Source organism: Orbicella franksi, chromosome 15, assembly GCF_964199315.1.
Source record: "Orbicella franksi chromosome 15, jaOrbFran1.1, whole genome shotgun sequence".
Taxonomy (NCBI): domain Eukaryota; kingdom Metazoa; phylum Cnidaria; class Anthozoa; order Scleractinia; family Merulinidae; genus Orbicella; species Orbicella franksi.
In genome coordinates, this window is record NC_138159.1 from 19,008,918 (window position 1) to 19,025,400 (window position 16,483).

The 16,483-nt window shown below is 43.3% G+C and overlaps 1 non-coding gene across 1 annotated transcript; it reads right to left on the reverse strand.

Annotated features, from left to right (window-relative positions):
• Positions 1-1,446: 1,446 nt before the first annotated feature.
• On the reverse strand, positions 1,447-1,519 carry Trnam-cau (transfer RNA methionine (anticodon CAU)). The gene has a single exon. It is a non-coding gene; the product is annotated as a tRNA-Met (tRNA).
• Positions 1,520-16,483: the final 14,964 nt, after the last annotated feature.

The window sequence follows — 16,483 nt, forward strand, 5'->3', positions numbered from 1 at the left end:
AGGGGAATTCCGTGGTACTGGAACCGCTGATCAATTGGACGTAAAACTCCTTCATCTCGTCTTGACCAAGGCTCCTTTCTCAATCCACGTGTCGTATTTGTTTGGCCACCCTTTCCACCGAACCAAGACTTTATTCCCTTTGCGTTTGACGATCTTTTCCACACGAAACAGATCGTCGCTCTTCACCGTCACTTTCTGCAAATCCTGCGCGTAAAACGTACCACTCAAAGGCGTACCGTCCCACTCCTTGATCTTATAGGTAGGTATCACACCCGACACCACACGTGCCACCACAAACACTTCTTCGGTCCAACCGGGTAAATACCCTTTCTTGAACAGGCGGTATTTCTTATTCAATCGCACCCGATCCCCCACTTTCAACTCGGGCCGTACGCGTTTGGCTTGCAGACGATCCGCGTACAGCGTCTTCCACACTTGCTCTTCGTTCCCCAGGTCGACTTTCTCGGGTGCCATCTTGATACTGCGGTGGTAGGAACGGTTGTATCCCGTCACCAAATCCTTCAAGACGGGTAAATAACTGAACGTGTTCTTGATCGTAAAATAGCGGTACATGCGTTTCTTCAACGTGCGATTGAATCGTTCGATCACACTGGCTTTGGTATCGCCGCTGGTGGAAAAATGACGAATGTCTTTTCGCGTCATCAAGGCTTGAAAGGTCCTGTTGTAAAATTCTTTCCCGTCGTCGGTCTGCAACTTGCGAGGGATCCGACCCCCACTGCGTTTCAAAATTTTTTCGAAGGCGGCTGTCACGTCCTTACCCGTCTTGGACTTGACCGGTTCCACCCAAGCGTACTTGGACAACACGTCCAACACCGTCAACAGGTACTTGTACCCTCGATTCGATTTGGCAATGTTCCCCACTTCGATGAGATCCGCCACCCATTGTTCGTCCATACCGTAGACCATGACCGGTACCGTACGAAAACGACGGCGGGTGGGTTTGTGAAGCGTGTAGCCCAAACTGGCTTCCAACCGCTGGCGTACCGGTCCAATGGGTAAGCCTCGGGCTTTGGCGAAACGCGTCACGCCACCCAGACTTCCCGGGACACTGGGATCCTCGTAGGCCCGCAGCAAATTGGCATACCGATCCACCTTCTTCTTTTTCTTACTCATAATGTCGACAATCGACACAGCGCTTGTCTAATCAGCTCGGGGTGTTTTCGTCTTATGATAGAGTACCAGACGAGTGACAGGGGTTGTCGTTTCAACCACAATATGAAGACCACGAAACGCCAGACGTTCTCTTCGACATGCGTCTCCAAAAACACCTGTTCGGGGTCAAACGCCATCAACGAAGGAATGGGATCGTTCCTTTCATACTGGGCATATAAAAGCTCGCAGCGCTCGCACAGACTATACCACGCACTCGCCATGCTGACCAAAAATGATTTTTTATTTTTCACATGACTGTTCTTATACAAAAAAGGACTAAACCAGGATTCGAACCTGGGACCTTTGGGTTATGAGCCCAACGCGCTAACCACTACACCATTTAGTCATCCTCGTTCATCAAACAGTGATTCAAACTATTTACTAGGTCTCTCTCCGTCATCAGTTCCACCAGTAAGTCCTCCATTTTTTCAATCAGTTCTCTGAAATACGAAGGCGTCCCCAATGAAATCGGGCGGTTCAGTTTGTCGCTCAGTCTCACAGCGATATCTCGGGCGTAGGTCAGGGGCTCCACCATCTTCTTGATCTTCTGTCTCATCATGAAGGTCAAACAAGACGTGGCCATCAGACAGAACCGGTTCTTCATTCGGGTCGGGGGAACGATGGCTGGCACAAAACGAATGACATCCAATTCCTTGATGTAGACCATGGAGTACCAATCGATGGTGAATAGAAAGGTTCGACGCACTTGAGATTTCAGTAAAGGGAGAATCTGCCATCCCCATTCAGGACGTCGACGGAGGAGTTCAGGAATGGTCCACTCGTGCTCGGGTTTACCGTAAAACAAAATGTCAAACACCAACATATCATGGACCCCTTCGTCTTCATCGAGGCAACCCAAAGGCGAGACCTGAAAGCCGCACACCGACCCGATCAATTCCACGATCTCGTTGCTGTTACTGTACAACACGGTCAACATCTCGAATCAAATGATCGAAGCACTGCCACGCAAAGTTTTATAGTAAAAAAACGCCAAACGCTCATTGGTCAATAGCACAACACACCACCCAACGTACTGAATCACGAGGTAAACCAGTGTTCGTTGTCCATGGCTCTCATGAAGGTGTCAAGGGTCGCTTTCTCGTCGCCAGTCGCCTTCCACTCTTTCCACCCTGTTCGCAAACCATCCACCAGCTTAGGCAACTTGACGCGACTTCCCGCGGCATCCATCTTGTCTGCCACTTTCAAAATACCTCCAGACAAAACGCCACGGTACTTATCCATCTTGGTCCCTATTGCAACGGCTTCCTCCAACATGATGGTATCAATGGTCTTTTTGATCAACAAAAGCAAAGCATCAGTTTCTTCTTTCTTCTCTTCTTTATTCTCTTCTTCCATCTCCATCTTCACAACCGGGATCTTGGTAGGTGGTTTGGTTTTCCTCCTTTTCTTCAAGGTGGTCTTGTCTTCAACAAGGGGAGTCTCTTCGCTGCAATCCATCGTGTCAAATGAACTCCCAACAGCCAAGCGCATTTTTTATACACCCAGACCCGTCCATCAAGTAAAATTACTTTCGTGATGGAAACGTACTGCGCACGTGATGGGAAAAGTACGGACCACGTCATGGGAAAGTACTGGCTCTTGATTGGTCCAAAGTAGAACCCATAAATACAAGGATAGTCTTTGATTTCCCATCAGTCGCGATTAAGCATCGGAAGCAAATGGAGCCACCGCCAACCAGTCCAGAGGAATCCCCCACGCGCTATAGGTTACCAGACCAGGAGGAAGAGGGTAAAGGTTTGGTCGATTATAGTCTCAATCCTCATTCGCCCGCCAAATATCCCCTTCGTACCAAGAAGAGAAAGAAAACGGACAAAAATAAGAAGAACAAGAAACTCAAACAGGAACCAGGTAAACGAGTTCATTTCCATACTAAAGTCACGGTCAAACTCATTCAGGATAAAAGGCACTACTCCATGCAAGAAGTAGCATTAAGCTGCGAAGATGATTATCCCTTAAGAAACAGTGACTTCGCTTTAAAACGACAAGAACAAAAACTCATCCTCAAACTTCAACACCAACGTCGCCCTTTCGGTCCTAGACGTAGGCGTATACTCGAGCGGTTAGAAAAAGAAAATAACTTGTCCTCTGTTTCTCAGACACAGACAAACTCCCCGCCATCCACACCTTCTGGGAAGTCAAAGAAGAAGACAAGCCCAACGAATTTGATCCCGACGCTTTCCTCGATGGTATGCAACAAGCCTGGAACTACAGGAACCCTTCACCACCCCACACCCTTCCTTGCCCTAGACACCCCAAGCAAGAATTAAAGAAGCGGGAGACCACCACGGCCTACGGACCTTGGTCCTATTACAAATGCCCTGTGCCCGAATGTTTTGCTTGTGTAGGCACTGACAACATCCAATGTTATGTGACTTCAGGCCAACGTATGTTGAACGACTACTATGTCCAACTACCCGTGGAAAAAATGAAATGCTATTGTGAAAGACCTCTCATCATGAGCATGTCCAAATCAAAAAAGAACCCGGGCAAGTTTTACTTCAGGTGTGTCAGGCGCCAATGCGACCTCTTTCAATGGGCTGATGAATATCCTCAAAACAAGGTCAGAATCTGGCTAGAAGAGGGTCGAAAAGTTTGGTTGGAACCCCACTCCCTTCAACCCACCATACCAAGTCTACATCCACTTGAATTGAAGTGGCCCAGAGCTGATTTGAGCCCGCGGACCAAGTTCAACCTAGACCGACTACTCCGAGAGAACTCACCCCGACGATTTCATGACCAGTACCTCTACGACGAATTCACCCCCAAAGAACGTTTGTACCTGGAACAAAGAGGTTTACCTCCTCCATCTATAACAGACAGCGCATAAAAAAATTCATTCAGTTTCAAACATGGAAGGGTGTCAGCACAAACTTTGCTTCATTTTGGATTTAGAAGGTTTTTTCATCAACAAGACCTTTCAAGTCAGAGAACTGGGTTATTACACTTGGAACCGAGAACATGGTAGACACGCCTTCAGCATCCCCATCCCTTACAAAGCATTGAGCGACAAAGACAAACGAACCGTGCATTTCGTGATAAAGAAGATCCACGGATTGAGCTATCAACCCCTCAAGGCTGAATACTACCACAAACCCGAAGAACTCAAAGACATTGTCCTGAACCTCTACGCCAGGTACAAACAAGGGCAGAGAACCGTGGTGGGTTACAAGGGAGGACACGTGGAAAAACATTTGTTAAAGGCACTGAACATTCCCTCGATCGATCTCGAAACATTGGGTTGTCCCAAATACGACAAACTCAGACACATTATTTCAAACGAACGTTTATTACCTAGTTGTGGATTTCACACAGATGAGAGCATACATCATTGTCCAGTCACAGAATGTCACGCTTTCTGGTTTTGGTTGACAAACATTGTTCAATAAAAAAAAGTTTTTTTCACACATTTTGTCTCTTTCAAAATTGACTGATGTACTCAAACAACTTGTCCATGCCTGCCAGCCGCACTTCCATGTCTTCTTTGGCCTTCTGTCTCTCTACACTATTGCCATATTCCTCATCAATCTTGATCAAACGCCCTCGACACTTTTGCAATCTCAGGATCACCCTCACTATAAGCTTCATCTTTCTATTTAACAATTCCCGCGCATCCTCAGTCCTAGCGCGTCGCCTCTTGGATTGCACGCGTTCCCACTCGTCACTTAAATGTTCCAACGTCATGTCCACTTCTGCCACGATGGTGAGGAAACCTCGCGTAATCGTCATTTTGAAACAAAACCAAGCATCGCGCGCCCTCCTCTTTTAATACTCACCTCCACCAATCAACGCCTTTCTCATGACGTCACCAGAGGGGGGATGGGGGGTACCCCCCTCTACCGGACCCATAAAAAATCACATGACCCGCTCCTATTTAAAAGAAGCGAGCCATAGACCATGCTGTAATTATCATGGCTTCCCGACAAAGTCTACGATTGCAAGGTATGGGACCCGAACTCTCTCCGTTCAAAGATGCCTGCTTCATCTGTTTATTGGAATTAGACATCCAATCCATCACACGTTGTCGCGTCATGTCCTGTTGCGGCAAATTCTTGCACAAACGCTGCTTCAAAAAGGCCAACGAGCGAAGCTTCCAATGCGGTCATTGTCGTCGTCCCTGCCTCGAGGATAGTAACGACACCGTCAGCGTTGATGATGATGATCTCCGAGCCAACGAACAGTTGGCGGTCAGTCCCGACAATCCACCGATTTGGAGGTTACCCGCAGAACTCGAAGGTATCACGCCCTTGGAACATGCCCGAAATGCTATCGCTGATACACGAGCCAGCGCCATGGCTCACAACATTCACCAAGAAGGGAGCAGCTCCTGGGACACGCTACCTTTTCGCATTGATCCTCTTGTGTGGTACGTCTTCTGGGTCCAACTGGATTGGTTCATCTCCACTTCGCCCGATGGTAGAAACCCCATGTTCATTCACGCCTCCGTCAACACCCCCAACGAGCCCACCCCAGAAGTCAGAAAAACCTTTTACCAATTGATCAACAGAATCATTCCCGGCGCCGTGTATTGCTGTCTGCAGGAAGTCGTGCACCGAGAACACTTTACTCACATTGCCGACTACGAACGGGAAGGACGAAGGTACGCTTTTGACAGAAACGAAGTCACCGTCACGAACATTCGTATCACGCGATTTTGGTCACCCGAATACTACCCAGACGCACCCTACACCAGCGGATTAACCTGGACACAATCTGGATTGTAAACAAATAAAATTTGAAAACGGATCACGTGGTCTGTCGTCACTTCCGCTCCCCAGCCCCTCACGTCCTGGCGTCCAACCCCGCGCGGTCCCCTTTTGACCGAGCTCGCCCCAGACCTCGCTAAAAAGCATTAGTGCAACCGCTGACCTGAGCCGAAAATCCTGCACGCTGATTGGTCCAGACGCGTCACGTGTCCCAAATAACGCGCTCTGATTGGTTGGGTCTCAAACCGCTCCCCTATACTACTCTAGTTTATTCGACACGTAGCTTAACAGTGGGAATGAAATTCTTTGACGCCTCTTCGCAAGAGACGTGTTAAGAAATCAATTTAATCAGACCGCGATCTGACAACAGAAACACGAACCCGTCAAGTTGATCGAATGAATACAGGCTCAGAAACAAGGGCACAAACAGACATTTTCATTTTTCTCATTTATCTGCGAAGACAAAACACTGAGATTATTCAGCGGATAAATTGAAAAACCGGCCGCTTCAGATGCCGGTAAATGTATTTGTTAATAGAGGACGCTTCTTCGCTGTAAACAAAACAACACGGTGTCCTTGGGCATCGCAGGAATTAAATTCGGTGTTCAATTAATGTTTGATTGGTCAGGAGTGAGTTTTTTTGCAATCGCTTTTTTCCATGCAAAACAACTCGCAAAATATGGCACACGAACCGCTCGAAATAAAGTAAGAACAAGAATTTCAACAGGTATTTTTACCAAGTATAACGGCGTACTATTCTATTCACAAATTTAAACAATAGCCTTTAAATCTGGCCGGAACTCTGGGTAGACTGATCACTTAATGGACATTACAAACCTTTCTAAAGCGGTAAATACTGCTCCTACGGCTCAGTCCCCTTTCACCAGTTAAGATCTCTGGTGCGAAGATTTGTACGGAGTTTCTTAGTTTCGACAGCAAGAGATTTTCGTTTGGAGAAGTGACGAAATCATAAGTTTGGCTCTACTTGTTCTTAGATCTACGTGACATGTCCCCTTTGTTAAAAGGAATCTAAAATAAGGAAGTCATTAGAGAAACATTTCGACACAAAGCAACCTGGAAATGATACACCAAGCAGAACTGAGTTTTCGTTACCAAATAAAACAGCTCCGAAAGTTCATCCTCGCCTTCTAAAAGAGCATGATCTGCAGTATTTGGAACGGCTGACAGAAATAGCGTAGGGAATCGGCTTTACGCACAATCCCAATGCTCCCGGTAAGTACTTTTAAGTACTTGAATTGTGCCGCAAATTTTTAGAAAATTGCCGCACAATGAGTTGACACCATCACGTTCTAATTACCAGGGCCGAGAAATGTAGAACTTTTAAATTATCTTGACAAAGAGACAGTCAACATGGTCAAGCGCGAGGTGAGCAAAAAGCGCGAGTTGCGTGTGATGATATAAGAAAAAAGAGGGACTGTCAAGCCTCGTATCCCCTTTAAGTCGCTTGCACTCGAACGAGAAAAGGGTCGTCTCCTCAACTGTGAGGTCGTGCTGCCCTGGAAGCTACAAAGAAAAAGAAAAGTACAAAGCAAACCTCTCTTCACTCTCTGAAATAATAATTGGTGAGAAGGGCAAGGTAGAGAAACTTGGGAGTGTTGCGAACTAATAAATTATGGTGTCCCGTGTTGGACACTTTCACTTATGGATACTAACTGTGGGACTCTACGTTGGAAAAGTACATCGTCAGACAGCATAAAAGATATTAAAGGGACTAATGGTACACTAATCTCTCAGTTCCCTGGATTTTTCTTCTGCTCAGCTCAGATAAATCACATTTAATAATAACAACTGTATTTCATTATTCCAGGCAAACTATTAAGAATGGCTGACTGTTAGGATCGAGAAACGCCGGTCAACGTCCCATTTGGCAAATCGCTCATATTTTGCCCAAAGATACCCTAAAGTGACCTAATTCTAAAAATCATATTTAAAGGTTCCAGCGAATTTTTATTTTTCAGAAATTCGCGAAAATTTGAAAGCGCGGTCAAAGTGCGGTTTTTGGTGTAATAAAATGACCGAAACAAGGTGCGAGGACGAAGCGCTGCTAAAGTCTTAAAATAATTTCAATTGACTTCAAACTTCACACAAATGTGGAACAACCACTCTAATTTATTCCTCGTTTTAAACTAATCTCAGAGATGTCGATATAGTGGTTTTCCGAATCATTTTAAAAACACCTATGAAGCGTGTGAAAAATAACGGCAAAATATAGGTCATGTTTAACAGCATCAAAATGCATCTGGTACCTCACTTTCCGATTATTTTACTTTACAGCCTTAAAATATCATTATTAAGCATATACTATGCCAAGTTTCATGCTCGAACTCGCAGTAGTTCCCTTTGAGAAAAACGAAAATCTATGTCAATGTGTTGGGCGCAAATAACACAATCATTATACACGAACAAGAGACAAATCAATTTCAACGGTGAAAGTAAAAGGCTGTCATTAATTAAAATCCCGTCAATTCACTGCTATCAGTAGAAACATAATGTCCACTACATAAACACTGTTTTTAGACGTTTTAGGAACATTGCGCGTTAACTTTCTTTGATTTCCTGTCCGCCGTCATGTCTAGTTTGTCATCGCGTGTATTTCGTGTAAACAACACTGTGAATGGTTGTCATAACAAACGCAAGAGATTTCCTGGAACATTAATATTTCGATTCAGCAAAACGCTTTAAGTTCGTTAAGACACAATAATGGGCCAACTTGGAATGCTGTTTAGCATTAAGGACGTTAAAGGACTGTAAATTAATCGAGTTGAAATATCTTGAAGCAAATCAAAATCAAGCCCTTATTCTAATTTGGTAAACAGCCGATCTCTGTTCAAGTTCAAGAAGTCGAGAGGTTAATCCGGCAATGTATCACCGGTGCAACAACAAAATCAAACCGAGGTCATCAAAAGTGTAAGTTTAAAAGTGTAGTGGCAAGTTTCAAATAAATTTCGCCTATACAAATTGGAAGCAAGAAGTGAAACGGTCTGACCCGAAACAAATAAACAAAGTATTAATACGACTAATTTAATCCGAAAATGTTACAGAAAACATACCTAAAAGCCGTCGATTCCCCTCAATACCACTCCACATTGCCTTAAAGAGCCCAAGCTTTCTGCTGTAAGAATCATGGGCCTCATGAATCTGTTTTTACTATATCGGCAACCATGCTTCGGGGCTGATATTCGAGACTTAGTAAAAGTTGTCACACAACCGTACGAGCAGCCCAATCACGCTTTCACTGCTCTTGCGCAAATGTTCAACATTTCGCGATTTACATAAACGGATTACAAGTTTAAAGTAGTGACAGTAGATTGAAATGTGCTTTTTAAAGCTGTCCTACCCAGGAGCAATTATTTGTTGTTCTTGAATGGCTCTTAGGTGTACCTACAGTCCGGCGGAGAGGGGGGAGGGGGTATTCCGGGAAAGGTCGGATATCAGTATGCCGTGGAAGATTAAGTGGTCTCCAACTCTTAACGCCAACACTGAAACACCAGATGATTCTCGAAGTATCACAGGGATCACTAAGCTAAATAATTTTGAGTTTAGCTCCGCTGAGTCAATTACCTGTTGGCGAGCATATTGCATTGACCGTGGACAGGTGGGAAAACAGTTCAAGCGGAAAAGCCCGTTGCACATTGTAATTTAGCGTTGTCCAACACGCAATCGGTCTGGTTGTAATGCTAATCGTATTTGATAAAATCTCAAGTTTTCTTTCGACACATACTGGGGTGGCATACTACTAGATGGGCGTGGCAGGGAGCCACGAGTCAAGTCAGTCAACTCCCAAAGCTTAACAGAAGAGTGATAGTGAACCACTGGTGGAGGGACTGCAGATTGTCCCCACGCTTTACCCTGATAGGCCTCTGTGTTATTCTAATGAACTGATGCTGTTATAATGATACTATCATGATGTAGCTTTATGATCATGCTAATGGTTAAGGTTTCTTTTGCTATTTAGTCAGACATCGCTCTTTCTGTATTTCTGCTGAAAGCATCGTTCTCTGAAGGAGACTTAAGGTCATTTTCTAAAAAGGTACGAACACTGCAACCTTAACATCAGTGCCATTGTCAACGGGTGTGACCGAGGAAGCGTCTGCTGATGTTTCCCTGGATAGAGGATAGAAACTATGTACGGCAGGGATGTATTAATGTCTTCAAGGCGGCTGCATTCGTGTCTTTCATATGCTGTCTACTTTAGAGAGGCACTTGTCTCTGGAGAAATGTACTCAGTCCGTGGAGAGACATTCCCTTATGACCATAGCCAAAATGTGCTACAAACCCTGCTTGGAGCAAGCGTTGGCGCTTAACTCAAAGCCACAATAGGTCACCAAGAAGTCATTGTTGCTCTAAAAGAGGGTTAGGCTTTCAGGACAGTCAGTGACCAGCAGAAATCGTATCTTATAGCAAAATTCCGCATTGGCCTAAAGAACCTGAAACTGCCTTTGCTACGGTGCGGTTGCGAAGACATGGAACTAGATATACCTCTCTCACTCGTGCGCGGAAAAACTCCATCCTCGGCGCTTCTGAAGTATTTTACTAACAACTGCACTTGCCGGAAGTATTCTTAGGAACTGTCGGTGTTTGGTTTCTTCGATATTTAGCAACATCTCTTGCGGCGGGGGGGTGGGGGGGGGGGGGAGGATCGTTAAATTTTTGTAGGGCGGGAGCGGGAGTAGAGGAGGAAGACCCTTTAGAGGAAAAACTAACGGCCGAATCGTCTCAACCTCTCTGGAAATGAGGTTGGAATCGTCACCCTTTCCAAATTCGCTGAAGCGGTTAATTTACCTTTATCAACTTAAAAACAGATGATCTAATGTAGTTTGTTTCCGACACTGCGTGCAGACGCAGCGCAACAGTGCGTTAACAAACTAATCATTCTAGAACATTGGAAAACATAGATATTGCGAACAGCCTCCTTTCCTTAAAATAGCTTTTCACAAAGAACTACTGATTTATGATTCTTTTACACTGAAAAAGAAACCCTTGACCATTAGCGTGTTCATAAAGCTACATAGTATCATTGTAACAGCATCAGTTCATTAGAATAACACAGAGGCCTATCAGGGTAAAGCGTGGGGACAATCTGCAGTCCCTCCACCAGTGGTTCACTATCACTCTTCTGTTAAGCTTTGGGAGTTGACTGACTTGACTCGTGGCTCCCTGCCACGCCCATCTAGTAGTACGTCACCCCAGCACGTGTCGAAAGAAACCTTGAGATTTTATCAGATACGACTAGCATTACAACCAGACCGATTGCGTGTTGGACAACGCTAAATTACAATGTGCAACGGGCTTTTCCGCTTGAACTGTTTTCCCACCTGTCCACGGTCAATGCAATATGCTCGCCAACAGGTAATTGACTCAGCGGAGCTAAACTCAAAATTATTTAGCTTAGTGATCCCTGTGATACTTCGAGAATCATCTGGTGTTTCAGTGTTGGCGTTAAGAGTTGGAGACCACTTAATCTTCCACGGCATACTGATATCCGACCTTTCCCGGAGTACCCCCTCCCCCCTCTCCGCCGGACTGTAGGTACACCTAAGAGCCATTCAAGAACAACAAATAATTGCTCCTGGGTAGGACAGCTTTAAAAAGCACATTTCAATCTACTGTCACTACTTTAAACTTGTAATCCGTTTATGTAAATCGCGAAATGTTGAACATTTGCGCAAGAGCAGTGAAAGCGTGATTGGGCTGCTCGTACGGTTGTGTGACAACTTTTACTAAGTCTCGAATATCAGCCCCGAAGCATGGTTGCCGATATAGTAAAAACAGATTCATGAGGCCCATGATTCTTACAGCAGAAAGCTTGGGCTCTTTAAGGCAATGTGGAGTGGTATTGAGGGGTATCGACGGCTTTTAGGTATGTTTTCTGTAACATTTTCGGATTAAATTAGTCGTATTAATACTTTGTTTATTTGTTTCGGGTCAGACCGTTTCACTTCTTGCTTCCAATTTGTATAGGCGAAATTTATTTGAAACTTGCCACTACACTTTTAAACTTACACTTTTGATGACCTCGGTTTGATTTTGTTGTTGCACCGGTGATACATTGCCGGATTAACCTCTCGACTTCTTGAACTTGAACAGAGATCGGCTGTTTACCAAATTAGAATAAGGGCTTGATTTTGATTTGCTTCAAGATATTTCAACTCGATTAATTTACAGTCCTTTAACGTCCTTAATGCTAAACAGCATTCCAAGTTGGCCCATTATTGTGTCTTAACGAACTTAAAGCGTTTTGCTGAATCGAAATATTAATGTTCCAGGAAATCTCTTGCGTTTGTTATGACAACCATTCACAGTGTTGTTTACACGAAATACACGCGATGACAAACTAGACATGACGGCGGACAGGAAATCAAAGAAAGTTAACGCGCAATGTTCCTAAAACGTCTAAAAACAGTGTTTATGTAGTGGACTTTATGTTTCTACTGATAGCAGTGAATTGACGGGATTTTAATTAATGACAGCCTTTTACTTTCACCGTTGAAATTGATTTGTCTCTTGTTCGTGTATAATGATTGTGTTATTTGCGCCCAACACATTGACATAGATTTTCGTTTTTCTCAAAGGGAACTACTGCGAGTTCGAGCATGAAACTTGGCATAGTATATGCTTAATAATGATATTTTAAGGCTGTAAAGTAAAATAATCGGAAAGTGAGGTACCAGATGCATTTTGATGCTGTTAAACATGACCTATATTTTGCCGTTATTTTTCACACGCTTCATAGGTGTTTTTAAAATGATTCGGAAAACCACTATATCGACATCTCTGAGATTAGTTTAAAACGAGGAATAAATTAGAGTGGTTGTTCCACATTTGTGTGAAGTTTGAAGTCAATTGAAATTATTTTAAGACTTTAGCAGCGCTTCGTCCTCGCACCTTGTTTCGGTCATTTTATTACACCAAAAACCGCACTTTGACCGCGCTTTCAAATTTTCGCGAATTTCTGAAAAATAAAAATTCGCTGGAACCTTTAAATATGATTTTTAGAATTAGGTCACTTTAGGGTATCTTTGGGCAAAATATGAGCGATTTGCCAAATGGGACGTTGACCGGCGTTTCTCGATCCTTACAGTCAGCCATTCTTAAGATTTAAATCCTCAAAATTATGCATGAAAGTATAATTTAATGAGCTTGACTGTTAGTTCCCAATGAAACACCCGGAGAGTAAATTCTCACAGAACCACAGCCTAAAGAGGCTAAGCTGCTCTGCTGCTTCAGGGATTAAACCAAACAATGTCATTTGGGTGTCAATACAATTAAGATTTAAAACCTCAAAATTATGCATGAAAGTATATTTAAATAAGCTTGACTGTTAGTTCCCAAAGAAACACCCGGAGAATGAATTCTCACAGAACCACAGCCTGAAGAGGCTAAGCTGCTCTGCTGCTTCAGGGATTGAGCCAAACAATATCATTTGGGTGTCAATTAAATAATTTAAGATTTAAATCCTCAAAATTATGCATAAAAGTATAATTTAATGAGCTTGACTGTTAGTTCCCAGTGAAACACCCGGAGAATAAATTCTCACAGAACCACAGCCTAAAGAGGCTAAGCTGCTCTGCTGCTTCAGGGATTGAGCCAAACAATATCATTTGGGTGTCAATACAATTACTGTAAGATTTAAATCCTCAACTTTATGCATGAAAGTATATTTAAATGAGCTTGACTGTTAGTTCCCAATGAAACACCCGGAGAATAAATTCTCACAGAACCACAGCCTAAAGAGGCTAAGCTGCTCTGCTGCTTCAGGGATTAAGCTAAACAATATTGTTTTGGTATCGAAACAATTAAGATTTAAATCATTGATCAAAAATTATGTATTAATGTTTAATTTCAGTAAGCCTGACTTTTTCTTCCCAATGAAACACCCGGAGAATGAATTCTCACAGAACCACAGCCTAAAGAGGCTAAGCTGCTCTGCTGCTTCAGGGATTAAGCCAAACCAATATCATTTAGGTGTCAACACAATTAAAATTTAAATCCTCAAAATTATGCCTGAAAGTATATTTAAATAAGCTTGACGGTTTGTTCCACATGAAACAGACGGAGAATAAATTCTCACAGAACCACAGCCTAGAGAGGCTAAGCTGCTCTCTTGCTTCAGGGATGAGGCTTAACAATATTTGGTGCCAAATCAAAATTAAATTCTCAAGTTTAGTAATATTTCAATAATCAATTAGTAATCAATTAGTAATAAAATGAACATTTAAGATATTTTTAAGTGTATCTAGTGGTCAAAATTCAATGGATGTGTAACCTTGAATAGGCAGGGCAAAAAAAAATGCTTAATTTAGCCATTACGTAGTGTTTGAAACTACACTCGCTGTGACACTTGTGTTTTAGTGACAATGACATCAATAGACTTACTCGCTGTGATGCAATGAGGATTTACACTCACTTCATTTTTAGCTGAGGATCGATCCTAGGACCATTTAGCATTTTTCAAACTCTTTCAAGGCTTCCAACGCTTGTTTAACCAGACTTGCTTCGACATTGCAGGACTTGAACACGCTTTATATTTTCTGGTGAAGGTGGCGGCGTCTCGAGCAAGTAGGCGGAAATCTCACCAGTTCCCGCCATTTCATCGATTGGAAGGGAATTTATCAAAGTTTGATTATTTTGAACTCCACTGAAACGATCATTCATCGCCTTGTAGATTTTTACCGTCGAATTGGGTTAGCAAGAATGTCAGAACTAGTGGAAACCGACCGTATACCTTTCCTTTCCGAGCCAAACCATCGAGGTCCATCGACCTTGGCGCCAAATGTGATCGATTTGGTAAGGTCGGTGCGAACTTCAACAATACCATGGATAAACTGTTCTTGCTACGGTAGTTATAGGATTCGGTCTGTAAGACAATTCACTCGAAATTGCGTCCGGTTTGCGTAGTATCCGAACACTTGTGAATACGGATAATAGTTCACATACGACCATTCTCTCCGGCGCTCAATCTTAAATGCTATTATCGCTGTCATAATAATTAACCATTCGCAATGCATGACTATTTTTTGTCCGGTCTTCTTCTTTTACTCTTGCGTTGAGATGCGTGACAGGTCGATTACCGCAAACTACAAAGCGATGACAGAATTTTCGATCTCGTAACACAACCCACCGGAAATTATAACCCATACCCTGCTGCGAATTTCAGAATCGCATGAATCTCGTCATGTTCATTTACTTTCACGATGTGAGAAACTGAAATAAAGTGTAAGTTAAGTGAAACTGTAATATGCCTTCAGTTATCACTGTTGCTCGAGGAGCGAATTGTTTTGTTTACTTTTAAGAGAAATTTGCGAGCCAAAGGTGAAATCCATAAACTAATAACAACAGAACGAAAGCAATGTTTCCTTTGTACTGAGCAAACAATAATCTTTGTTGTATTTGTTCCTTTACAACTTCGCTCATAGATCTTACAAACATGGTTTTTATTTTCGGCTCATGAACTCGAGTAATGACCGGAAGGAGTGCACCAAAGCGAGAACACCCTCGCGGGTTACTACAAGCGAGGAAAAGGAAAGAGCGCCTGCAAGAGAGGGACAGGGAAATTCATTTCCTTCCCCGAACATCGCTCAAACTCGCGCCATATTATTCCTCAAGCGCTTGCTATGCAGATAATGAAAACGGAGAAACTAACAAACTGTTAATTAACGAATGAAGACCTTATCGAAGAGCATAACATGAACCTTGGTTTGATTTCTCTCGTTCTTCTGTTTACTTGCGTTTCCGGGATGGAAACGTGTATCGTTGTAAGGATTGTAGACGAGTATAGCTTACTACTAAAGTAACCTATAAATAACAAGCCACAAGGCAAGACACAAAAGTATATTTGACGGCTAGCGGCTAAAAATAGTGAGGTTTTGTCCCTTAGTGAGGCCAGAAGCATGGATTTACGCCCCTTAGCGAGCCGACGAGCATCCATCCCCGACTATTTCACATGAAAGCCCCCTCCGATCCACCACGCGGAAAGCGAGCCAAACTCCAGATTAAGCAGTCCGGTATAAGCAGTGGGCAATGACAGTGTGGACAATTGATGGGGAAGTTCCCCCACCCCCCCCCCCCGACATTTTACTGTTGTAGTGCCTCTCGTCACACAGGAGTGTACCACCATGCACCAAACTGTTGGGACAAACTAAGAAAATGTTGGGAGGAAAGTAACCTGTGTTGGACTAGCATCCAATCCGGGGGAAGCCGCAATACTCTTGACTGCTTTATACCACGCAAGTCAGGATAAGTTCCAGCAGTGTTGGTCAGTTTGGCTAAAGTGTGACATCACTCCATTATTAACTGAAAATAGCTCACTATTTCAGTGTGGTCAGCTGTTACAAATCACAACAGCTCTTAATTCAAACTTGCTACTGATTTTCACCGTCCAAAGAAAAAGATCGATATCAAATTTCTTCTTAATGAGTCACAATATTTCTTTAAATAATTTTGAGAGAATCTGGGTTTTAGTCAAACGCTTTTAACTGTGATGATTGAGTCTTGTATTCCCATAACGTGTCTTCTTACATTTGCCATAAGATGGTAAGGAGAAATGAGGCTTTCATCACAGGCA